The following is a 26919-nucleotide window of genomic DNA, read 5'->3' on the forward strand; positions in this document are numbered from 1 at the left end:
CCTGCAGATCTGGCTACTGACCACAAGAGGGCAGTAGCAACCTACAAATCTTTATGGCACTCTCCAAGGCGCTAGATTCCCTGCCTGTCACGGGGCGAAATATACATATTTTTAGAAGTCTTTTCTCCACAGGAGCCCTGGGAAGACCTTGAGAAGTTATTTCACCCCAGGTGATGCCTTCAGCCAGAACCACATTAAATCAGCACAGATGGCTCTCTCTGGGCCCAAGAGCAAACGACAGTTTATTTGTAAAAGCTGAGCTTAATAATTCTAATGACATACAATAGATATGATAAAGGAATGCCCTGACAGATTCCTTTTGACTGGAGAGGAGTTCTCCCTGTCTCCATAATCAGTGTTCTCTCACTGTCCAGGAAGCTTAAATGGAGACAAATTAGGAAATTAGCAACAGGGGCAGTCACTGGAGAGAACCCACAGATGGTCAGGCACATGGCAGAAGCCACGGGGTTGGGGTTGGCAGGCTTAGAGAGCAAATGGTGGGGATTTTGTCTTTAAAAAAAATAGAGAAACAAAAGGCAGATCGTGCCAGGGAGGTGAAATCTCCTTCTCCTTGCTCTCTCTTTGCCCCTCAGTGGGGCATGTGACCTCCTCCTACTATAAAAGGCAGTGTATGCCAAGCCTTTCCCCCTAAGGGTGTCCTGAACCGCACTGTGGCTCAGGGTGGGTCCAAGGCATTGATTGATCCAGGAAATGAGTTGGTTGCCCTGATTGTTCCCTATCTCATTATCACCAAGCCCAACCTTCTTATAAAATACCAAATAGGCATAAAAGAAGACAAAAGTGTGTGTGTGTGTGTGTGTGTGTGTGTGTGTGTGTGTGTGTGGTGAACCCCTGCTATTTTTTTTGACAATTCAAACCCAGTGATCAATACGGACAGTGACCAGGAATTTTAAAATTCTCATATAAAACCAATAAAATAGCTCGTCCAGACTGTACCCTGCTCTGATATGTAGCCATGGGGCAGAAGTCAATCTCAGCCTCCTGTCTGCAGGTAGACAGTATAAAGCCCACGTGGACATGGAATACCGGCCTCTTGTCTGTGACGCCCACCGTGCTGAGAGTCCCAGTTCCTCCACGGGACACAGTTGGAGCGCTGGGAGTGTGGGGAGCTGCTTGGGGCAGGAATCACGAAGGAGACACAGCAGGATACGCTGTGTGTCACAAACCCGTATGGACTCGTGTGTGCAGAATGTAGTGTAACTGGTTGCTATGTTGCTGTGGTTGCTAGGGATCGTTGGACTCACTGTTAGGAGCCTGGGAGGAAAGCTGGATCCTTAATCAGGGCATTATGGAGTGGAGGAGGCCCGGTGCTTCTACACTCCCAGATTGTCAGCAAGAAAGGCTGCAGTCTGCAAGCCTTGGGAAGCAGAGCCTGTTTCCCTGCCACTTTCTCGGTTTTATTTCTAGGGATGTGTTTTTCTGACACTGATGACTGCCCTGGCCACCCTGGAGGGCTCGTCCACCTGATGTCACGTTCCAGAGTATATAAATTATCCATGAGTGTATGTGGGGGCGCATGCGGGTCAGTGAATGAGCATGCAGGTTGGTCTAGTGGAGGCCAGAGGATGATCTACGATCTCAGGCATCTGAGGAGCTCACCAATTGGGCCAGGCTGGCCGACCAGTGATTTCTGGAGTCTGGACTATAAGTGTGTTCCATCGTGCCCAGCAGTTTGTTTGTTTACTTTTATTTTGTGGTGTGTGTGTGTGTGTGTGTGTGTGTGTGTGTGTGTGCATGTGTGTTCATGTGAGTATGGAGGCTAGGTTTTCCTGGGTGTCTTCTTCAATTACTCTCTACCTTAATATTTGAGACAAGGTCTCTCATGGAACATGGATCTGCTAGGCTGTCTGGCCAATCTACTCTGGGGATATACCTCAACCCTCTAGCCTCCTTCCCTCCCCCTGTCACCTTGTGTTGGGCTTGTATATAACCAGGTGCCCCATTACACCAGGTGCCCCATTACACCAGGTGCACCATTACACCAGGTGCACCATTACACCAGGTGCACCATTAACTACTCATGGTGGTTGGTGAGTTTGAAGGTGTCTTCTCCTCTCATGGGCCAAGGCTATGGAAACTCGATGTCTGTCTACTCCCCAGGCAGTGGGAAAAATTAGAGGGGGGACAATCATTTCTGTTTTGAAGAGACTTCCAAGACCTCTTTGTATCTATTTTGCATTGTCACTTCTTACTCTCGAGGACTTCATGGCTACCAGGGAGACTTGTAAGTGTAATCATTTAAGAGAACAGACATATACTCGGAAAAACGTTATTAGTTTTAAAATGTGTGCCTGTGCGTGCGTGCGTGTGCGTGTGTGTGTGTGTGTGTGTGTGTGTGAGAGAGAGAGAGAGACAGAGACAGAGACAGAGAGAGACAGGGAGACAGAGAGAGACAGAGAGAGACAGAGAGAGATGTTGAATTGCAAAATCTATTTATTCTTTTTTAAATTTTTAAAAATCTAAATTATATATGTATGCATCTTTGGGGGTGGGGTACGTGCACAGGAGTGCAAGTGTCAGCTGCTGCCAGAGATGTCATCTGGGTCCGGAGCCACAGGCACTTGTGAGGGGACACAAGTGTGTGCTGGGAATCGAACTCCTGTCCCCTGTGAGCAGTCCTCGCAATCCCTGAGCCAGCTCTCCAGCCTCCATTTTCAATCCATCTTCCCGTCCTCTTTCTCCTCTTCCTTCTCCTCCTTTTGTTTTTATAAAACAGAGTCTCACTCAATATGTAGCCTGGGATAGCCCTCGAACGAAAAATCTCCCTGCCTTAGCTTCTCAAGACCTTGAATTCCAAGTACCGGTTGCTATGTCCAGCTCTACATAGTTTACATGTAGTTCAGTTTCTCGGTGCCCTTCATATTTTCAGCCCCTTTTCTCAGATAGGAATCTAAAGCACATAGTGTTGTGTAAGAGATGGGCAACGAGTGGAAGGCATTAACATCGCCCCCTGCATTTGCATTTTGATGGGATTGAAAACTAAATGTAGTTGTTTTACTCCACTCAGGGAATTTCAAGACAGTACCGGGCCACGTGGAGTCCCGTTTCCTCCGCACTGGCCCGCCAGTGCATGCGAAGGGTTGTGAGCCAGCCTTCAGCCTGCAGTTGTGCCAATGTGGAACCCTGTCCTACCGGAACAGCTGCTGTCAAAACGAACAGAGCATCCCCACTCCTTACAGTGTCAATGGATTTCTTAGGGACTTGTACTAGTTCGCTTTACATCGCCCCGCCTACATTCCGATGCAGACAGAGAGAACTTCGTTTCCGCTCCTAATTGGAGAGGGTCATGGCCTATGGCGGGAGGGAAGGTCCAGCAGAGTCCGTGCCAGCTGCAGCCTTGGCAGGGGGCTGAGCACGATGGTAGTTCAGAGAACACAGAACCAGGGCCAGGCTAGACTTTCAAAGGCTCACCCTTAGTGACCTACATCCACCAGCCAGGCCCCAGCTTCTAAAGGTCCACGGCCCCACACCAGCACTCCAGCTGGGGAATGTGAATACCACGTGGTGGGGACAGCTCATACTCGTCATCACTGGGAAGCAATCCCGTTTGCAGCCTGGTACTCATGCTGTGACCTCACGGGAAGACGTGGTGGCATGGGTACTCTCACGGTGGTTCCTGAGTCAGTGTGCCCCGAGTTCAGCCCGGGGATCGCTTTCCCAACTAGTTCCCATGCGATGTCGTTAACATCTGGGCTCTGAGAGACCGCAACTCGTGGGTCCCCTTTGTTTTGTTTGTTCTCCAGAACTCTGTGGACTAACTCCTATGATTCATCTCATGTTGAATGAACGGGGTTTTGCTTCTTGAAGGGGAAGACTTTAGTCATATTTGGTCATCAGAATCTAAGGTCTTGGTTGTTTACTAGCTCCCGTTCCCTTTCTCTGAAAACCCATCGAGATGTTTATGATAATAATGAGAGGGGACTGGAGGTCAACCCTGGATATCAGTCTTCCAGGACCATCCCAGGACCGTCCGCTTTGGTTTGGAAACGGAGTCTCTCCCTTGGCCTGGAGATCCACATTTAGACTAGGCTGGCTGGTCAGAGAATGCTGGAGACTTGCTGGTCTCTGTTTATGAGTGATTGGCGTCTGCGTTTGTCTCTTTTTATGTGGATTCTGGGATAGAACTAAGATCTTTATGCTTCCGTGACAGGCACTCAGCCCCAACTTTAACACAACTGTTAAGATATATAAAAAAAAATGCTTCAGGTTCTAGCTCCAACAGAGAGAGAGAGAGAGAGAGAGAGAGAGAGAGAGAGAGAGAGAGAGAGAGAGGAAGAAGAAGGAGGAGGAGGAGGGAGGGGGAGGGGGATAGAGGGAAGGAGAGGGGGGAGGTAGAGGAGGCAGAGAGAGACAGAGACAGAGACAGGGGAGAGAGGAAGGGGAAGGGAGAGAGAGGATGAACTTCCAGTCTTAGGAAAGAGGTAATACTATGGATAAATGAATAAAATTGTTAAAATCCAAGAAATTAAAGGGCCACATAAAGAGTCAAAAGATACAGGGCTTGATGGTTTTCTCAAAATGGGAAATTTCTCAAGTCAGTGGTGACTCCCTGGCACCTCAAAGCAAACAGGTTTGGTACACCCATCCAATAAGAGTTATCTTCCAAATATAAAACGTTAATGAGGAGAGACAGACCTGGAGATGTTTCATAAACACCAGGATTCTCCTGCAAATAGGTAGAAATTGTACAGTGAAATTTCTGTGTTGCTGCTCTGCCTATCCAGGGGGCGTTGCTGCCTTAATCATAGGACTTCGATTTCTCCATCTGTGAGGAGACCATTCCAAACTAAGCCCGGCCTTACCCCTGGGCGTTTGCTGGCTCACCAGTGAGAGTGCCTGGGAGTAGTCAGGGGCTCACATCAGGGTGGACTCATTCTAGTCCTGGCTGTGATTGTTGGCCATGCAGGCTGACCTTCGCCCATCTGCATTAAACACAAGCAACATTCACGCTAAAGGATGGAGCAGTGAACCATGTCCTAACAAGGACTGTTACACAGAACATGCCTGTGCAACGTGCAGTGACATCAGGATACCCCATTTCTCAAAATCTAAGGCCTACATCCCCTGAACAGGGAATCCCAACCAAGCTGCTGAGATAGGGCTTCCCCCTGTCCTAGAGGATCTGGGGCAGCTTTCTGAGATCATGCTATTGTAATGCCTCCCAGTTCAGGACCATGGTGTGTGGTGAGCCCAGGGCACCTTCAGCTCCCTCCCATCTTTTTCTGATGAGCATCCAGCCATGTCCCCACGCCACTCTACCCCTGCCTCACTGTATCCAAGCTGTGTTCTCCCCTCCCCCTGCTCTCACTCCTCAGTTACAGGTTTCATTGTGCTTCTTTCTTAGCTGCTGATTCCCCAAGATGTCACTGTGTGTTGCACAGGTGGGGGTGGCTTCCTTTTTGTGGAGTGAAGGAAGACAGACGTAAGCTGAGAGGAGCTTGGAGGACCTCAGTAAGAGTCTAGTCAACACTAAATACAACTCAGACTTCTGACTTAAGTAGGGGCTAGCAAGAGCCGCTTGAAAAACAAAAACAAGAACTGCTCATTTATCTACGAAGTCTACCAATTGCCTGGGGCAAAGGACTTCCTGAGTCAACCTCCTTCCAACCCAATTTTATACCTGAACCTTCTTACTTAAATTTATATCAGGCAGGCTTTGAGCACCGAAACTCGAGGCCCAGCTGGCATCCTGCTCAGCTGAGAGAAGGGTTCTGGAAGAGAACATCAGGCATGTGGAACTGGTTAGATCTTTCCAGACTCATTATCTCTACCACAGACGTTAATCAAACACTCTCCTTATCTCAGTTTATTGCAAATAAAACTCAAGGGAGGGAGGTGACCAGCCTGTGCTTTGCGGTACACAAGAAACAGGGCCCGAATCAGCCTGGGTTGTTGAGTCTGATTCTCTGTAGTCCCATAAGTGATGTGCCCTGGTTATTCCATCAGGACTCAGCTATTGTGGAGAAGGAATTCCACAGGCTGGACAGAGAGAGAATGTGTTGCAAACTGGCTTGGGCCGGTTCTGTCAGTGGAGGTCTATAATCACTCAGTGCCAGTTTATGGTAACTTTCACTCGGGCCCACTGTTCCACATCTGAGCCTTTGTGCTATGCTGGCAAGCAGAACCTGAGACACAGGAAGCCACCGTGAGTCTTAATTGGTCACTACAATAACGGCTTTGGATGGATATTCCCTTCTGATGAATCACCCTCAGGTGGCCAGTGAGTCAGGCTGTTTAACTGTAATCTTTAATTCGGTTCTCACTCATAAACAGTTCTCCTTACTTCAGAGGTCTTTAATTTAAAAGTCTGGGCAGAAGGAGTCAGGGCACTAGGAGCAGCCATTTCAGAACTTCCCTCATGGCTGGAGAGGAGCCTGAGAAACGACAGCGGGACTCTTCATTCATATAGTGCCACGCTAACTGTGAGGTCGCCTGTAGGGTTTCTCAAAGGAGGAACCGCAAGGGACATTGGTAACCAGTCCTGCTCAGGAAACCAGAGATGGGGTCACCAAGAGCCTTGTTGATGTGATGGCAAAGGAGTTGAGTTTTTTAAAGAGATACTCGCACTCTTTATTTAGGTGTCTGTGTCTGTGTGAGTGGAAGCTAAGTGCATGCAGATGCCTGTGCAGGCTGAAGACAGAGTCTGCTCCCCTGGGTCAGAAGTTACAGGTGATGGTGAGCTCACGATGCGGGTGTCAGAAAAAGAACTCAGATCCTCTGGAAGAGCAGCAAGTGCTCTTAACCACTGAGCCATCCTATCTCCAGTCCCAGAGTAGTTGGGACTTAAAAGCTTCTCTCCGGCTTTCAGAAAGGTCTCCCTGGCTAAGGAAGCAGACAGGAATTTGGTTTGTGGCTTCTTCAGAGCCATCCAAGGACCTAACAAAACCCGATGGCACTGAGATGCCTACCTGGGTTGTCCCTCTGTTCAGAGAGGAGGGGAGGGTTGATTTATTGATGGTTCAATGCTTCAAGAAGCAGATCCTAAACTGACATTATTCACGATACTGGAAAAGGATGCCTAATGTGGGCGCTATCTATAGCTAACTTGGCAGCTGAGCCAATGGCCGCCTCTAAGCCTCTCTACGCACATGCGCAGTGTGAGACTTTCCTGGTGTTACGGAAGGATAAAAACACCAGAGACAAGATGCTCAGATCTCTGGCCAAAGACATACTTCGAATCCCCTCTAGATCACCACGTAATGTTTGGAGCAGGCACAAACAAGCAGCACACATGTCCACATGCTCATGTGTACGCACACGCCTAAGTACACGCATGCATAAGTACACAACAGAGTGTATCAGTCCACCCTCCCTAACCGGAAGTGCTCGAGTTCACACCCTAATTTGCTGCAAGTTAAAACGTCTCAAGATCTCAGAAAATAAAAAATAAATCTTAGCAGCCGGAGAGATGGCTCAGTGGTTAGGAGCACTGGCTGCTCTTCTAGAGGACCCAGGTTCAATCTCCGGCACCCACCTGACAGCTCACGATTGTCTGTAACTGTCACAAAACTGTCCGTTTTGTGGATCGGACACCCTCATACATGCAGGCAAAGCACCAACATACATAACATTCGAGAAGAAAAAAAATGGAAATCTTTTAAAAAATAAATTTTAAAAGTTGCGAGATGCTCTATCACTATCCTATACGCTAGACAGCTGGTCCGCTTGATTTTTTTACCTCACTCTTGGCTTTAAGGGTCCTTTGTGGGCTAAAAGTCCACACTCTATGCACAGCAGCACAATTTACATGCTAGATAATATGACAATAGAATTAAATAGACTTTTCCTCTTTTAAAGGTTTTATTGACTATACATGGACTGACCCTGGGCTCCAACCTCATAGGTAGCAATGAATAGCCTAGAAAGAGCACCAGTGGAAGGGGAAGCCCTTGGTCCTGCCAAGACTGAACCCCCAGTGAACGTGATTGCTGGGGGGAGGGCGGTAATGGGGGGAGGAGGGGGAGGGGAACACCCATAGAGAAGGGGAAGGGGAGGGGTTAGGGGGATGTTGGCCGGGAAACCGGGAAAGGGAATAACAATCGAAATGTAAATAAGAAATACCCAAGTTAATAAAGATGAAAAAAAAAGAAAAAGTAAAAAAAAGGTTATATTAATTTTATTTTTGTATAGAGATGTTTAGCTCGCACATATGCCTGTGCACTCACTGTGTACAGGTCTGACACTCGGTGTGAGTCAGATCTCCTGTGACTGCTTGTGAGCCACCATGCAGGTGCTGGGAATTGAACCCAGATCCTCTGGAAGAGTAGCCAGTGCTCTTAACCACTGAGCCATCTCCCCAGTCCTTGCTATATTTTAAACAGAAAAAAAAAATTCAGGCTACAAAGCCCTCCGTCCACCGGACCAAACTCAATCCCTTTTCTGACTGGGACAATGTGATGAGGGTCCTCCTATTGACTTCCTATGTGACTTCCTATTGGCGGCCAATGGGATGAAAAAGAAAGCCCGAATTCCACAATCACGGCCCCAAGGGAAGAGCACGTGCTGGGTTATTTTGCAAACATGATTCTTGCTACTCCAATAGCAGAAAGTCCAGTTCATACATCATCATAGCAAACAGAAGCTGTCACAAGGTTTAAAGAAACTAGGGCAAAGTCGTTTCACGTCTTATTTCTTGTGTTCTTTCTCGTTTATTCTCCACCTTCCTCACTAGCTCTCCCTCTCTCTTGGCTTCCTGTTAAACTCAGACTCAGACTTTACCTGCACTTGTGCCTTTACGACATGGCTCTCAACCTCCCCAACTCGGCCATCTTGTGGGGCTGCCTAACCACAGAATGGCTTTCTTGGCTACTCTCTAACTGTAATTTTGGCTTTGCTATAAATTGTAATGTAAACCTCTGGATTTTCTAACAGTCTCAGGTGGCCCCTGAGAAAGGGTCACGTGACCCCAAAAGGGGTTGCCACCCACAGGTTGAGAACCACTGCTTTACATGAACTCGAGTATACACCGTAAGCTAAGGTGTTTGTTAGGTTCTGGATTTGAGCTCTGGTTTCTGCAATCCAGCCGCTGAGGCCTTCTCCTGTTTCATGAACTTCCTGTTTGTTTTGCTAATGGTTTCTTTTGCTGTTGTAGAAACTCTAATGTCCTGTAGTCACATGTGGTGACCCTTGGACTGTGCTGCTGGGGCTGTTCAGGGAGCTCTTGCTCTGCCTAGTGTCTCGAACTGTGTTTTCCTCCAGCATTTCCGTATCTCAGGTTTTAAATAACGGTCTTCAGTCTACCTTGCATTGACTTTCATACTGTGCGAAAGATATGGATCTACTCCATTCTTTTGCCCGTGGGCACTGAGTCTTGTCATTTGCCGAGTGTCAATTAGGCTGCCTTTTGTCCACTACGTGTTGGAGCCACTTTTGCCAAAACTTTAATGGCCGTAGTGGTGTTGATTTACCGCCAGCTGCCCTAGCCCATGCCTTTGGCCTATTTTTATGTCCCCACCAAACGGTCTTTATTTTTGCTCTGTGGGATAATACCAGACAAGGTAAGGTATTGATGCCTGCAGCTCTGTTCTTTCTCCAGCGTGCACAAATTTGAGTGTCGATTCTTTTTCAGCCATGTCTTCTACAGAATACGTTTCATTGTGTTTTTTTTCTTTGTATGTGAATATTGTACACTTTGCTCACACACGCCCCCCCCCACTCCATCACACATAAGTTTCCCCCATTCTCTCACAGTTCCACTTCCTCTATCCTATACTCCCCTTATACTTTCAAGCCACATATGTGTCGGTGTGATTATATGTATATACATATACGTGTATGTTCATTTACATACATAGGTCAATATTTTACATATGGAAGAAAACCTGTGATATTTACGTTTCTGACTCTGGGCTACCTCATGATCTCCAGTTCTATCCAAATGAAAGGATTTTGTTTATCTCGGCAGGGGAGTAAACCCCACTTGTATGTTCGCCATGTTCTCTGTCCATTTGTCTCCTGCCGGGCATCGCGGCTGGCTCCATTTCCTGGGTGTTGTGAGGAGTGCGTCGAGAAGCATGGATGTCCAACTGTCTCTGGTGTGTTGACTTGGAGTCTTTTGGGAATCTGTCCAGGAGTGGTTTGGCTGTATCCTACCGTAATTCTAGGTTTAGGTTCTAGTTTTAAAGGAACCGCCACAGTAATTTCCACAGAAGCTTCAGCAGTTTGCACTCCCGGTAGCAATGACTACTCCGCTCCCTCAAACCCGCACTAGCTTTGCTGCCATGGAGGGAATGGTACGGGTGTCTCCTTCCTGCCCTTTTCCTTCTTGGGCAATAGAACTCTCCATTCCCAGCAAGCAAATTGTCAGGGTAACTGTGAAGTGTGAATTCACAGTGCCCAGTGTAGCGCTAGAGGAATGCAATCTTTCCAGGTTCCCTCTTGACCTCTGTAGCTGGGTGTCCAGTTGTTTCTTTTGTGGGACCCACCCACACTCCTTAAATCTGCTCTATCACGTGGGCTTGCCTTCACGCTCCCAACTCAAACATCCCACCGCTTGGCGCCCAGCTCCTGGTCAGCACGTGCCGTGGTTTCTTACTGAAGGTACCACCCACTGCATCATCCCTCAGAGTCAGGCTGAGCATGGCTTTTGCCTGCTCCATATATTTCAGGCGCTGAACAATCCAGTTCTTCTGAGCGTCGGTGTGGACCCATAAGTCGGTTGCATTTAAAGAGTACTCCATTTGAACCCACCGCACAGTAACCATCACAGACTCAGTCAGGCATAGGAAGCTTCCTGGACTCGGGAAATTTGGATGCTGGAGTTAGGCTGATAAAGTTTGAACTCATTTAGAAAAGGAGCCTGTCCGAGAACAAAGTCAAGACACAGGGAAACCGAGTCAGGAGAGTGACAGAGAGAGAGAGAAAGACAACTTAGAGGACGCTTACCGAATCGCTGTTCCCAAAGCCAACTTGGCCTTTAGACTCAGCAGTTACCCAAGCCAGGCAGCCAGGCAGCCATATTTTATTTACAGATATAACTGAGATACAATGAACTTCTATCTGCATTTGCTCAGACTGTGCACCTGCTTAACTGAGCAACGCGACCTCAAAGTTATTAAGCCTTCTATGCTCATAGTCTCCTGGGTTTTATAACTCTCCGAGACACAGTGTATTTCTCCTGCTAGTCACACCGCTGGTTATCTTTTTGCTTAAGAGAGCTCGAGAGTCTTGCTTCTGATTGGCTATCGAGAGTCTTGCTTCTGATTGGCTATCGAGAGTCTTGCTTCTGATTGGCTATCGAGAGTCTTGCTTCTGATTGGCTATCGAGAGTCTTGCTTCTGATTGGCTATCGAGACTCTTGCTTCTGATTGGCTGTTGAGAGTCTTGCTTCTGATTAGCCATCAAGACGTTCCAGCCTAACACCCTATTCCTTCTTTGTACTCCATTCCCACTTGGCCTCAAAGCTCAGTACCATTTTGCAGGTGTGCAGCGGAGACTAGATAGATATCCAGGCAACACACGAATGACTCTCAAAATTCGTCCGTGCCGGCTCGTCCGCGTGGGTGTTTCCCCTTCACTGTACACAGATTCTATGGTGTTCCAGCTAAAGAGAAATGTAGATGGGGTTTCACACAATGTGGCAGCTCAGGGCTTTGGAGCCTTCTGGGTGTTCTTTAAGCAGGGCGTATTCCATTTCAGCTGGGCTCAGATTTCTAAAGAAATTGCTTCTCTGTTGTCCTCAACGCATAATGGCTCTGGGTTCGTGCTGCTTGACCCAATTCTCTTAGGCTATGAGGTCACTTTGAAAGAAGGGCATTATAGGACGACAAAGCCATTTAAGTAAAACAAAAAGGAGAGGTGATCCACAGAAAGTGTATTTTCTCAATGACTCTGTTCTGAAAGAGATAAAATGCTCCCAGCCCTGTTGGCCAGGGTTCGATCCAGTTGGGTGACTCTCTGCCTCTAGAAACCAAGGCAGTTATACCACACAGCCTTTGACTGTAGGAGATCAGCTCCTCGCATTCAACAAAATGCCTTGGAAATGCCACGGTATTGCTGACCTATCAATAGTCCACTCTTTTGGACTTTGGAGTAGTATTCAGTGCTACTGGGAGGCAATCGGTTTTAATTATGCTCCTGCTGTGGGCCTGTCAATCATTCCTACCTTGGGGCTGTTACAAATGGAACTGCTGGAGAAAATTGCGGTGTGGATTTCTGTGTGAACAAGGTTCTCTGGGATAAGGCCCAGGAACAAGGTGGAAAGGGAGGGCAAACGTGTGTTTACTGTTTCAGGAAGCTGTAACCACGTTCCATAACGATTCTCCCACACCACTTACCTGCCAAGTTAAGGCTCTTAAAAGAAAGTAGAACCAGCCCACGTTACAGAAGTGTACTGCTGAGGACTGTTGAGGTAAAAATTAAATAAAGTGTTTCCACGCAGGCCCGCAGGAGCCGTTCTCTCTGGCTGTCTGGCTGGGAACCTTGCTCACATCCCCTGTAGCCCGGTAAGAGCTCTAGAAACTTGTAGGTTAACAAGTAGATTTATATGTTAAATTCCCAATCCACAATACATCCACAGAATAAATTCACGGCCAATTAAGAAAGATAGAAACCGCCCACCTAGACAAGATAAAAGCGACCTAGAGCACCTGGATCGGAATCATCTTCCTCCATTGTCTCCATCTTGATTCCTCTCGCTCCGGGTCCTCCTCCCTCCTTCCTAAACCCCACCCCCATCCCCACCCCCACCCCCCGCCTACCCTTCCTTCTCATCCAGTGATAGGCTATTCCTTATCCTGGATCCGCCTTGCTGCATAATGACATCACCCTACAGAGGACCACAAAGCTAGGAAGGAAGAAACTCTTGACCATCAGACAGAGACTTGGAGTGGTTGCGGGTTTCCCCCACTGGTTTTCATTCTTGCTTTGGTCTGGAACTATCTCCCTATGCGCCATACCTGTGCCGTCATATGTTGGTAGCATGTGACTTAGTATGTGTGGATTTACAGTTAGGAGATCTCACTGAGTTAGGAGATTGGACCTAGACCGAGTTGAGACAGTAAAGGACTATGGGGACATCTGAAGTTGGGCTAAGTGCATTTTGCCTTCGGATCCAGCTATAAGCCTATGGGGCCAGGGAACGGAATGTAGTGGTTTTAATGAGGATGACCCCCGCCGGCGAATATATTCAAATGCTTAGTTTTTCATAAAATGCTTTCTTTTATAGGTGTTGCTTTGGCTGTGACATTTCTTCACAGAGATAAAATCGTAACTAAGACACTTCCTGTCTCCCTCCTAGTCTCACGATTGCAGCATCGTATATTGAGAGGACAATCCTCCCTTCATTGAGCTGGCTTCATAGCTTTGTGAAGATCAGTTGGTCCTACTGTGCAAGGCTGATCCTAGGTTCTCTAGTCTGTTCCTCGCTCCCACTGAGTTGATCTATGACATGGAAAATGTTAAGAAATAAAGCATTTCACTTTTTGTGTGTGATGTGTATATATGCACTTGTCTTAGTGTGTTTGAATGAGTGTGTGTGTGTATTTGTGTTTGCTTGTGTGTGTGTGTGTGTGAGAGAGAGAGAGAGAGAGAGAGAGAGAGAGGGGGGGGGGGAGAGAGGGAGGGAGTGTGGGGTGAGAGACAAAGGAAGAAAGAAAGAAAGAAAAAAAGAAAGAAAGAAGGAAATAGCTTTTCTGTGTATCCTAGGGTGACTGTATACTCACTATGTTGTCCAAACTAACTTTAAACCCATGATCCTCCTGCCTCAACCTCTCAAATGCTGGCTTTATAAGTATGCATCTTCACGCCTAGATCCCACTTTACACTTCTCTATAAAACTGCTCTAAAATTATTCTATCTCCTTTTCTTCCCCATACAATTTTCAAATAAATTTATCTGTATATACAAAGAAAACCTGGCTCAGGTTTCGATAAATATTTTACTAAATCTATGTGTCACTTTGGGAAGAGTGGCCACCTTTACCAAATCGAGGCTTTGAACACACAGAGGCAGCATGTCTCCATTCGTGTAGAGTTTGTGTGTGTGTGTGTGTGTCTTTCATTGGTGACACGCAGACTTCAGTTTATATGCAGACTTAGCCGAACCTCCAACCGAAACTGTGAATTGATATTTTCAGTTCAGTTCCAGGAGGTTTCTTTTTTTCTTCTTCTTCACTTGTTTTGCAAGTCTTCTTGTGAGGCATCAATAATTAGTTTTTCTGATTGGCAGCTTGTCCTTTTCATCTTGTGCTTCTCTCCAAGCTTTCTTCCCTCTGAGTTTTGGTTTTGCATAGCCATTTCTAGTAGCCAAACCTTTCTCTTTTGCTTTTATAGCCAGTGCTTTCTCTGATTTATCTTTTCAAGTGCTCGATTTCCATTAGGTTTGAGCCTTGTCTGACTGCTATTGTATCTGCACAGAGGCAATGGTGAGGCCTTGCATTTAAAAACCAGTCAACTTTGTTCATTCTTCATCAGTATATTTAGAAATGAGTACGTGGGTTTTAGATGAATAACTGCATAAAAAGGTAATTTCAGCTAGAGTATAAAAGCCTAAACAGAGCGCACTGTTTCCAAATGAGCATTCTAACGGTACAAAAGCTCACAGGGGTGTATAGTTTGGGGCTGAGCAGGAGTTTATTTGAAGGGCTTCCTTAATAATCTGCAAGATGCTCCTATTTGTAGCTTAACGCGATAAAGATACATTTACTTAAAAATCGCACTTAATGCAATTATTGGCAGGATAGGCTTCATTCTGCTTTTCGCTTGTTGCTTTCTCTCAACGGTTTTGTCTTTCTTTCTTTGGCTTACAATAACTATCCTTCTGTGGCTGCGTGGGGATTTTAAATAAGAACCCCAGAGCTGATCCCCATCAAGCCAGTCAAGTTGGCACTGCTAAAATTTAGCTTCATTTAAAGCCAAACTCGGGGAGTCAAACACAGAGAAGGGAAACAACACAGCTGAGCCATTGCTAGGGAGATCAAGACACACCCACCTTTATAAGCGAAGGGACTGCAGACGACTGGTTCACTGATGTGGGGCAGATGTTCTATGGGGTGAGTGTGCACTGAATACTTCTAAGTCAGGGACTACTGGAAACTTGGCAGTGGCCAGATGCAGCCTCAAGTGTGGCAAGGGGGAATGGTGTGGCCGAGCTCTTCTGTGGCTCTCATCCCTGACATTACAGGTACTATTTTCTGAAAGGATTAAGCCAATTTAGGGTGACCTTCAGAGGTATTTAGTGACATTTCAAAGCAACCTTGTCTACATGGCTGCAGAAGTCCCTGATTGTTGCCTCTTCTTTACTCTGAGAGTGCGACTGGCCAGTACTCTGCCACATGTTTGGCCGCCCCACAGGATGACCAGAGAGCTATTATTTCAGTTCCTGATGCCCAACTGGAACTTATGTTTAAGAGCAAAGCTGCGTAGCCTAACCTGGTGTTACTTGCATCGTATTCTGTAGAATTCCTTTGAAGTAAGCTTCCTCCCCCAACCCCTCCAGTGAGGTGGGATAGGATTCGTTTCTCAAGAACTGGGCACATTTCAGCTCAAAACTTTTATTCTCTGTAGCTAAAGACAAAAGCATGAATCCAGGATTCCAACCGCCCTATAAACACAGGAGAAAAGATTTAATCTTCCTGGCACACATACATGTTACTAAGCTACTATAAGAAGGGAAAGTAGGCCCATACTTTGGGTAATTTCTACACTATAAAAATTATAGATAGAATACTATTAGGAGCTTAGATTTTTACATTTATAGAAAAGAAAAACAGAATATGGTTTATTAGATACACAGTCTTGATATTAAGTGAGATTATTGGTATAATACACACACACACACGCACACACACACACACACACAGACACACACACACCAAAGCATCTAAAGATAGTTGCCGCCATTACAATTCTCTTTTTAAAATAATTGTTCTAAGCTTAGCACTCTGATCAGTTCATGAAGTTAATGATACGTGCTTTAAAATTTAGTCTGACATAGAAAACTACATGGATAAGAGAGTTTGGTAGAGTCCATCATGTAATGACTGCTTAATTATAATGACTACTATTAAATTATCATTATTAAATATAAATATTCACCTCAGATACATTATTTAGGTGATATTCCAAAAATACTCCATGCACTATAACGAAAGTATCAACTTCACTTCTGCCTCATCTCAGAGTGCTGACGTCACAGTTCTCTCCTGTATGATCTCAGCAGTGCTGATGTCACAGCTCACTCAGCTGAGCCCATAACCACAGTAGTACCTGCACAATTCTACCAACAAGGGGTCGGGGGGCTCATTCAATAGGTGTTTTTCATGATTTATCCTTGGCAGACTCCTTCAGGCTCACCAGTTCTCGTTTACTGGTTACTCACTACGCACGGAGCTAATTAGCCAGAGGATATATTCACATATATAAGTCGAATGTCCCGGACGTGCCTTGGTTCACCTGAACTAGTGAAATGAACTTGCCTCTCTGTACTCAGAACTCTTCCCGGACACTGGTGACACGGTGATGTTGAGAAGCCATCCTCAAGATGCGGCAGTGTGTGGGAAGATAAAAAGCTAAGTTAGTGGTGTGGTGGTGACAACCTGGTAGAAGCCGGGATCACTAGGGAGCGGTCTAAGAAGGGCAAAGTGAGAAGCGCACCTTCTACGGAGGAGGTGCATTGGCAAAGAAGGCTGACCTTTGGATTTTGAGAACTGCCTCTTGCATAAACATTTCTACAAGGCTGGAGAAACTGGTTTCAGAAACTTCTTGGGCAATCGCTGACAAAGGTCGTCTGGTGTTACTCTCACCCTCATTTTGCTGTAGGTGTGTTCTCTTCCAGGCTCGCCCCACCCAAACTAGGTGGGCATGTCTGGAAGTTAATGCTTCATTGTACCGAGGATTCGGCTGGCCTCCGCTAAGGGAGAGTAGACAATCGTGATTGTTTGTAACTTCGTTCTTCCCCCAGGCATGCGAGTTAGTTATTTCAGTCAGTTCTGATAAACAGATAAACAAAAGACTTGACAGAGAGGGGACTGGAAGTAGTGCTAGGTGTGGGTTCCTGCGGGGAGCGAGCCAGTGCAGCCATAGAAAGGCTACATAGTTACATTGATGCTTGGTGAACAAATGGATGATGGGGGATGGAGTTAGTGGTACGATGGGGTGTTTGCAACATTTAACAGAAGAAAGATAATTGTGCTCTTCGTTTTCATTTGTCTCGTTGTGGGTTTGCCAATCGGATTGGTTTTTAAAAAGAAGAACTCGAGAAAAGGATGGATGAGGATGACTTCCAAGGCACAGACAAAGGAGTCGTCTTCGCCGTGGTCTAGGAGAAGAGCCAAGAAAGGGTGTGGGGTTTTTGCCTCAACTAACAGGCTGGCAGAGAAAGTTCAATCCCAGGAGCCCTTGCGGGAACACACCCTTTTTGATGATTGCGGGAATCATCTCATCAAAACCTGTGCTGTTTACCCAGCAACAGCGCTCCACATTGTTCGGGGTGGGGGCAAGGGGTGAGGGGTGGGGGTGGAGGTGGGGGTGGGGTGGGAGTAGGAGGAAGGGGTAAGGGGTGCCTGGTCAGGGCCTTGCTTCCCAGAGCAGTTAGTCCGGCTTTTGCAAGACTCAAGGAGAACAACTGAGAGGAAGAGTGGCCTATGTTAGCTCGGCGTTCTTCAGAGGCTTTTGCCATTGTGGTGGGGCAGTTCACCTTTTGACAACTGGTAAGCCAAGTACAGGGAACAGAAGAAGGAGCTTGAGCACATGCTGTCCCAGAGCCAGACGGACACACCCTCCTCCCAGTGATGACCTCAGATGAATGGGTTCATTAAAGGACTAGTCCTCCCAGGATTAATCGCCTGGCCAACAAGCCCCGTCCCACAAGGCTGTGGGCCGCATTTCATATTCTAACCACGACAGACTCGAATCACACCTCAGCTGGCGCATTCTCACGTTTAGGTTGTAACAGTATGGAGAGAACATCTTTCGGTGATCCTGAGGGAAAAACTGCACGAAGGAAGAGAGTTAAAGTAGACTTTTGGGGGTTGGGAAATTTCAGCCATCTGGAAACTTCTATGGTTGTGAGGATGTTTGCTGCAGTGCGGCTCTGAGGAACCTCTGAGGATCCTCTGTCAGGAGAAGGAAGCTGAGGTCCAGCCACACAGTGTGCATCAGGGGAGAGACAAATGAAAGGACACTTAGGAAGGAAGGAAGGAGGCTCGGCATTCAAGTAATTCTGCAGGAGGAACACAGACATCAGGCGGCCTCACATCAGACCCATTCATCCCTGTGTGGTCATCTTAACGTTTATGGACCTGAACTTCCACCGCTGAAAGCCTTTAAGAGCTGCCTAGCCTCCCTCGCAGAGGGGGCTGATTAAGAAGGTGCAGATAGTTACGGAAGACCAAGCGCTGTTATGAACTGTTTTATTTATCCAGTCAGTGTCATTGAACGCCTTAGTTAAGTCAGGCATTGTGCCAAGCAGTACGGGAGAGCAGGAATACCTCCTTTTCGCCGAGCAGCAGCTCTTCTGGGGATTATAAGCAAACAACAGCAAAGCAGGCCGGTTTAATGAAGTCCATCAAATGCTGTACAGGAGGGACAGGGCTGTCGAGAGACACACACATGGGGGCCGTTATCCAGACGCAGGACGAGAAACGCCACCCAGAGCAGGTAGTGACAGAGCAGAGGTCTAACGGGTTTTTGAAGAACTGCAGAAATATATGCGGAGAGCCGTTCTATCTTAGACATCTGCTGCATCTATTTCTCTGGCATTAAGACCCACACTCCCACACAGGTGGGTAAAGGAAAATTTATACGGACACAGTGGAGTTTTATTCAGCTACAAAGAATGCACTCTTGTCGCTTCCAAGCAAAATGGATGGGACCAGAGGACACTGTGTTAAGAAAAGCTAGCCGCTTGCAAAGGGACAAACACCAACGTGTTCTCTCCCATATTAAAAAAATCTCATCCTGAATCTAGATCAGTAGTTAATAGAGATTGGGAAGGTAGAGAGTTGGGATAGATGGCTGAAAGGAGGTTGGACTTGAGTAGTACACACTGTATACACCTGTATGGAAATGTCACAGTCACACCAAATCACGTAAATATGAACAGCTTTTATATTTAAATATGAACCAATGTGTTGGGTGTGGCGGAGAATGCCTGTACCCTTAGCATGTGGGAGACTGAGGCAGAATGATGAAAAGAATGTCATGTTCAAAGCCAGCTTGGGTTACATTGTGAGGTCCTGTACAAAATAGCAATTAAAAAAAGGGGGTGGGGGCTGGAGAGATGGCTCAGTGGTTAAGAGCATTGACTGCTCTTCCGGAGGTCCTGAGTTCAAATCCCAGCAACCACATGGTGGCTCACAAACATCTGTAATGAAATCTGATGCCCTCTTTTGGTATCTGAAGACAGCTACAGTGTACTTCTATATAATAAATATAATAAATAAATCTTTAAAAAAAGAATTATTAAAAAACCTCAGAAAACAAACTAAAAATGAAAATAATATAAGATACAACACATGAAGATTTAAGCTCCGTGAAAAATGGAGGGCTATTAATTTTCTAGACAGTTACCCTACTATTTAGAAATACTCGAGCCTGCAAGGGAATGGAGTTGCCATGTCCACGAGCAACAGCTGAATCTGTGACCTGAGGTCATGCCTCATCTCAGGGCTGCATGGTTTAAAAAATTGCCTCATAGGCTACCTAAGCCTCCCAGCTTTGGATGCCGAGGGGGAGACCGACCACTGAGCTGTGAGATCATGCCCCACCCTTGTGCTTGTTGCCGCCCCATTTGTGTCCAGCTCGGACTCTCGTCGGCCAAGACACGCCGACCCCCTCCCTAAGGGCATCCCCTGCAGTTTCCCTGAAGTGTAACTGTGCATTCTACCCCATGCCTTCTGCAGAATGAGGTGCAACCCAAGCTGCTACTTGTCATCCAACTGGACTGGCAAAACAGGAACTGCATTACTTCACAAGAGCCAGGACTGTTGCACACAGGAATGGTAAAATTCCTCTCAGTCTCTGAGGGGAGAAGCCAGGTGAGCTGGCATCGAACCACACAGAAAAGTCACCCCACAAATCAGAGACATTTGGCCACTTGATTGTTCAGATTTTTACTGTGGGGGGGGTGTCAAAATCACAGCCTTTAAGTCTGGCTGATGAGGACTATTCGAGAGTTGGCAGGTCATTAGAGAGTGGCTTGTCTCTCCTGAGTATGTAGAAGGCTCTCAGGTATCCGGCCGTCTACCAGATGCTTGCATTTGGGAAGTGCCCCTCAGTGACTCAGCCCTGTGATTCTCCACACCGGTGTCCTTTTGGTTTCAGGACAGGTAATTTCTGTGACACGGGTTCTGAAGAGTCCTAAAATTGAGGCTCCTGTACACAAGCAGAGACACAAGTCAGCAGGGGTAGTAAATGTCACCTGTCTTCCTCGGTAGTTTCCAATAGATAATGGCAGGAGTCCAAAATGGGGTGTAGGCACTACTCAATCCCCTGACCCCTCCCCAGCATGCCCTGACTCCTTTTGGCAGCAGGGGTACACAGACTGTATCTTAGAGAGCTGAGCCTTTTATATGCCCTTGGCACACAGCATGGTGTGGGCGTGGGCACTGCTGGGCCATGATCTAGAGACTAAAGAGTGTTAAATGCCAAGTTATATTTGGAGTAAATCATTCTGCATTAAAATCCAATCATGTGACCAACAGACTGGATGTCCAGTCACCTTTAGAGGTAGAGAAAAGCTATAACTCTCTTCCACCCATCTGTCAGACATGAACAGTTGAAGCTAATAAATGAATTATACACCAACTGCTTAACATTTGAAAGGGTTTGGTACATGAAATGGCATTATTATTATTATTATCATCATTATTTTATTATTAAATAGAATTAACGAAAAATGCATGACACAGAGAGATCTTGTTTTGAAAATAAAAATCAGTTTTGTTGTGTCTCATACTCTTTGAGAGGTGGAGTCTTGGAATCAGGAAACAGTAGCCTTTTCCGGGACTTGTCTCAAGTACAAACTATGGTAGGGGACCAGTAAGAACTACCTCTGGTTCACACAGTTCAGAGGTTCTTCAAGGGTCAGACTGACTGAGCCAGAGGTGGCATGGGACTTAGAGATGCTTGCTGAAGAAGCGGGCTAAAGGACACCTCAGTGGTCAGAAGAACAACAGCTTGAACACTGGAATAAATAATGACTAAACAAAAGACAAGCCACTAGGTAAATCACAAGCCTAGGATCCTTACTGTACCGGCTGGTTGTGAATGTCAACTTGACTCAAGCTGGAGTTATCACAGAGAAAGCAGCCTCCCTTGAGGAAAGGCCTCCATGAGACCCAGCTGTAAGGTGTTTTCTCCATTAGTGATCAATAGGGGAGGGCCCACTGTGGGCGGTGCCATCCCTGGGCTGGAGGTCCTGGGTTCTATAAGAAAGCAGGCTGAGCAAGTTAGGAGGAGCAAGCCAGTAAGCGGCACCCCTCCATGGCCTCTGCATCAACTCCTGCCTCCAAGTTCTGCCCTGTGTGAGTTCCTGTCCTGACTGACTTTGGTGATGAACAGCATTGTGGAGGTGCAAACTGAATAAACCCTTTTCTCCCTAACATGCTTCTTGGGTCATAATGTTGTGCAGGAATAGAAACCTGGACTAAAGACTTACTCTGACATACATATAAATAAATGTACTGCCCATAAAGTGACTAGTACATCACCACTGGTCAACACACAGGAAGTTGTTGTCATCAGGAGATGTGGTAGGGGCAGCATTGCCTATTTGAGCTTTCATTTGGGGAAGGGATTGGGGGATTGAACCCAGAGCCTTGTGCATTAAGCACTGCTCTAGGTTGTGATCTTAACATCTCTGTTTTCCCCAATGTGCCATAAACATCTTCAGATTTAGTCTTTTTCACAAAAGCTTAGTCCCCTCCAGTGAATTTTTTATCAAAGGCACGAGATAGCAAGTGTGATCTGTTTAAGCTTCACTAGCAACTTGACTGAATTTGAGTGGCCTAAGAGACCTGCCTCGGAGGTCAGTGAGGGTGTTAACAAAGAGGTTCACAGGAGGAGACCCACCCTGGATATAGGCGCTCCCATCTAATGGAAAGAGGAATCTAGATGAATGCTGTATTCATCTCTCTCTGCTTCCTGACTGTAGATGAACAGTTGCCTTATATTCTAGTCACAGGGACTTCCCTGCTGTCATGGACTCCATCCCTTCTCAGAGTCTGGGCCAAAACAAAGCCTTCCTTCTTCAAGTTAGTTCTCACCCTGTAACCAGTTACAGCAAGCTGAGGGTGATTAATGTGGTAAGGCTGTGAAGAAAACCTAATCCTTGTATGTTCCTATTTGGACTGTGAGTTAGTCCAGTTGAGGCAGGATGCATGGTGTGGCTCGTGAAGTCATGAAGGCTGTGTGTGTGTGTGTGTGTGTGTGTGTGTGTGTGTGTGTGTGTGTGTATGCATGCGCGCACAAGAGAGGGAGAACAGCCAGGGGCATCTGTAAGAGTCCAGAGCAGAGAGAGAAAGTAAAGAAGTAGATTGAATTTGGCCAGGGCTAGGGCAATGGGAAGAAATATGGGAGATAGGGAAAGAGAGAAACACACACACACACACACACACACACACACACACACACACACACACACACACACACAGAGAGAGAGAGAGAGAGAGAGAGAGAGAGAGAGAGAGAGAGAGAGAGAGAGAGAAGAAAGCTGGACAGAGTTTAGGGGAAGGGAGGGGTGAGAAGGGCTGGGATGCTATCGTGAATGTTGAAATGTACAACAGGTACTTATGATAGGTACTTAGGGACCCTTAGGTCAGCTTGTGCTTTGATAAGTTGATAGGTGGCACAGATCCCTCTGCCAGAGGTAAGGGAAATGGTTTCTTTGGCAGATGGGAACTAGTTTTACAAGTTCCATGGAATGTTGATTTTTATCTAACTGCCAGAAATCCTCCTGTAGGCCACTATTAGAACCTTTCTGCATACGGGGACAGCCTGGGACCTAACACTATCCTTAACTCAAAGCTGTGTCCTTGGATGATAAAATGTGGACTCGTAGGATCTGAAGCAAAAGTTTCTATCCTTCTTTACTTTGGCGTACAGAGGATCTCCCTGTGGGAGATGTGGGAGTGTCTCCCCAAGAACAGAACAAGTAGCAGATGCTAGCATTCCCAACAGGGTTGCTTCTGAGATGAGTATGGATCTAAAAGACAGACAGCCACTCCTGAAATGATAGCACCATGGCCCTTGCTGGATTTCTCTGTATGGATGTGATAATTTCTATAACATTTTCAAAAGGTTTATATGAATACTAATGTGTACAACTATATGTAATATAGTATATTATCATATAATAATATACGATAACACAGTATTATTTATAGTCATAAAATTATCAATGTATAATAAAAACTAATAATTATTAACCTAGAATGTTACTATATTAATATATAATATAAATATAATATAGTAATAGAATTTTATATAATATGTTCACCCTTTGACATGTATTTCATAAAATGTGTAGAAGTGTTGTTTTGCGAAATGCTATTATTCTAACATAATGTATTAGCAGTGGTTTTGAAAGGCATTGAAATGCAGATCAACACTGAAATCAATCAGTGCAGGCTACAATGCAGCTCTAGAAATAAATGTCTACATCTGTCCCGGTGACATTCTTTCAGGAGTCAGCAAGTCATGGCCCCTTGAGCCGAACAAATTCACCATAACCTATGTTTGTACAACCAATGGCAAATTAACGAGCTTGGCCTAAATATGTTTCATACTTGGGTGATAGAGTTTGACCCGGAATTGCCTCTACATATAGTTAACTGCAACTTGGCTTGATGTACAGCATCACTCAGGAGTGTTTCCTTGTATCCTGGCAACTAAGCCAGAGCCAGCAATGACAGCTGATGCCTCAGCCAACCACAGGCTGACAGCTGGCCCTTAAGCTCCAAGGAGAGCACGAGCGATTGCTCCAGCAGGTAATTACTTCAATCACTTGTGGTTCAAAAATCACAGAAAAATAAACTCTGTCTCACAATTAACGTAAGTGGTGAAACTATCACATAAAGCAGGAAAATACCATTATGAAGTCAGAGGGTAATTACGGCTAGGTCAGAAAGTGAATGTTTTGACGGAGTGAGGCTTGTGGGACTGGAAAGTGACCTGTGTTTATTCATCTCACACACACACACACACACACACACACACACACACACACACACACACACCAATGTTGCTGTTCTGGGTTACGTGAGATGATTGAGCTAAGAAAGAGACCCTACGGGCTGAGTTTAGGCTTCTCAGTGGCTGAAGGATCAGCCTCTCGAGGACTGAAGGCTGGCCACTCCCTAGAAGAGCTCTTTGTTGTTAAAGGAAAGACAGCGTTAGCAGCTAATTTCCTCATACCGAAACCTCTTATCTCATCTAGGGGCTGCCTTGGAAGAGCCATCATCCTAAGCCATGCTCAGCCATGGGTGACTTCCTGGTTTGCCCGGCCTGTCTAGGACTATGCTATTATGCAAAGGCTATGAGACTCTTTCCAAAGAGCAACTCCATGAAATGACAGAAGCAATCACGGACAAAAGAGGACTATTTCATGGCAGACATAATGGTCCTGCTAAAATTCTGCTACACACAGAGATACAGAGACTTGGACACACACACACACACACACACACACACACACACACACACACACACACACACACACTGTATTTAGTTCATGGGAACTATAGTTAAAATACCTTTGGTTCCTACCGGGAAAATTGAGCAATGTTACTCCCTTTCTGGTATAAGTTCATAGAAATGTTTGTTATTTTGGAAACAAAGATATTTTGATCCATATTGAACCTAAAAGGAGACAAGGAAGTTGCTAGAGGCTAGAAGCACCTGGAGACCTTAACCCCACAAGAAGGGCAGCCATGACGCTAGCCTTCTAGGAGATGCTGAGTCCAATGAGGGTTTTGGCTGTCGGAGAAGGAAAGCAGATGTTTGAGAAGGGGCAGGGCCATCACTTAGCACAGAAATAAGTTACTATCGTTAAAGGAACTATGGCATAACCGAAGTGCTATAGAATAACAATTGTACGATGTAGTGACATTGCTTCCCTGGCACATTCTCAGCTAAAGCTTTTAATACAGGCATGGGCTCTACGTTGCATTAAACAAGAGGGAAACAACATCTTTGATTTAAGGAGAGCAGGGAAGGAGCAGAAAAAAATCCAATCACCCAACTGAAAATGGTGAAGACGAAGAAGAGAGAAAGAAAAAAAAAAGAAAAAAAGAAAAAGGAACAGGATTAAGGCAAACTACTTTCCGAGGAGCTTCGAACACGTTTGTCATATAATTAATAACATTGGCTACTCTCGTCAGTTAAACGGTAAAGATCCTCTAGTGATAGGGAAAACAGTGAAGTTCGATGTGATTCATAGATAGAGGAAGAACGCTAACTTTACTTGCTTACTCTTATCTGTGTATATTCATTACATACGGAAATACTGGGCTTCATAAAGACATTTTCACAAATATATAGTGAACTTGGAGCTCCTCCACCCCTTTCTGGTCTATTAGCATTCCTCTAGGCTCCGCCCAACGGTTACCTAGCAACAGCGCAGTAGGTCTGGCTTACTGTAAAAGGGACCATTTGGCCTCCCTTAGTTCTTTGACTCTGACTCTTTTCTCTCTGATATCTTTCTCTCTCTCTCCCGTTTCCCCTACCCCCTCTCTCTTCACATGTTCCGGTAAGCCTCTTTCCTTCTCTTCCTCTGTCTCTGTTCTTCTCTGTTCCCTCTCTTTCTCTGCCTTTACTCCCTTCTCAACTCTACCCATCCCTCCAAATAAACTCTATTCTACACTACACCCATCTATGGTACATGGGGCAGAGGGTGCCTTAGCCTGGGCCCGCTGAGCCTCTGAGGCAAATTCTCCCGCCGCACCATACCATACCATGCTATACAAAACAGATCACTGGCTTTACAAAGCACGTCACCCTCCTCTCACCAGGCCCCTTAATCTCATTCTACTTTTAGGTCATATATGCATATAAGCTTTTGTATGTCCATATAAAAGTGAGAATTCACAAATGGAAAGAAAACACACAACATCTGTAATTACCTTGCTATGATAATCTCCAGTTGCAGGGGTTTTTGTTTTTTGTTTTTGTTTTGTTTTTTTGTTGTTTTTATTTTTTCTGGAAATGACATAGTTTTTTTCTTTGTGTCTGAATAACGTTTCATTTTGTATGTATACCACACTTTCCTTCTCAACTCCTGTGTACAGGCAGTATTAGCTGTTGTGAACAGTGATACAGTAACCATCCATGTGTGCATACGTCTGTTACATGTGATTGGTTCCTACCGTGGTACCGCTGGGCCACGTGACCGTCCCTTTGACTCTTAGGTTTCTGAGGAGCCTCCACCCTGATGTCCATAGCGGGGCAGTAATCTGTAATCTCGATAGCGCTGCATGAGCATTTTCCCTTTCTCCACGTGATTGCCAGCATTTGCTATTTGTTTTCTTGATGGGTGCTATTCTGATTGGCCAGAGGCCGACTCTCTTCTGTAGTTTAATTTGCGTCCCTTGGATGGCAGTGAGACTGAACGTTTTCATTAGTTCGCTAGCTAGTCCTACTTTATTTCTTGAGAACTATCTGTCCATTTCATTAGCCCGTTGGTTGCTTGGTTTCCTTGTACTTGGCTTTTGAGTTTTTTGCATATTCTCTATGTAAGTCTGTTTCTGTCAGCGATTAATCCTACTCAAATCACCCTGACAGCGGAGTGCATTCCTCACTACACACCCCAATGTTCTGAGTTCCTGAATGAAAGACACACACACACACACACACACACACACACACACACACACACACACACAGAGAGAGAGAGAGAGAGAGAGAGAGAGAGAGAGAGAGAGAGAGAGCCTTCTATTTTAATATGCCTTAAACACCTCAATGG

At 45.9% G+C, this 26919-nt stretch overlaps 1 protein-coding gene and 1 long non-coding RNA gene across 1 annotated transcript; one reads left to right on the forward strand and one right to left on the reverse strand.

The window, feature by feature from the left end:
* The window catches only part of Erich1 (glutamate-rich 1), a gene marked incomplete at its 5' end in the record, with an annotated part of 52793804 nt that overhangs the window by 44684116 nt on the left and 8082769 nt on the right, over window positions 1–26919 (forward strand).
* LOC134482409 (uncharacterized) lies at window positions 18355–25552 on the reverse strand. Its single transcript, XR_015640050.1, has 3 exons — window positions 25431–25552; window positions 20076–20333; window positions 18355–18551 (listed from the first exon to the last, which is right to left on the reverse strand). It is a non-coding gene; the product is annotated as an uncharacterized LOC134482409 (long non-coding RNA).

Source organism: Rattus norvegicus, chromosome 16 (genome assembly GCF_021556685.1).
Source record: "Rattus norvegicus strain SHRSP/BbbUtx chromosome 16, alternate assembly SHRSP_T2T, whole genome shotgun sequence".
NCBI classification, from domain to species: Eukaryota; Metazoa; Chordata; class Mammalia; order Rodentia; family Muridae; genus Rattus; species Rattus norvegicus.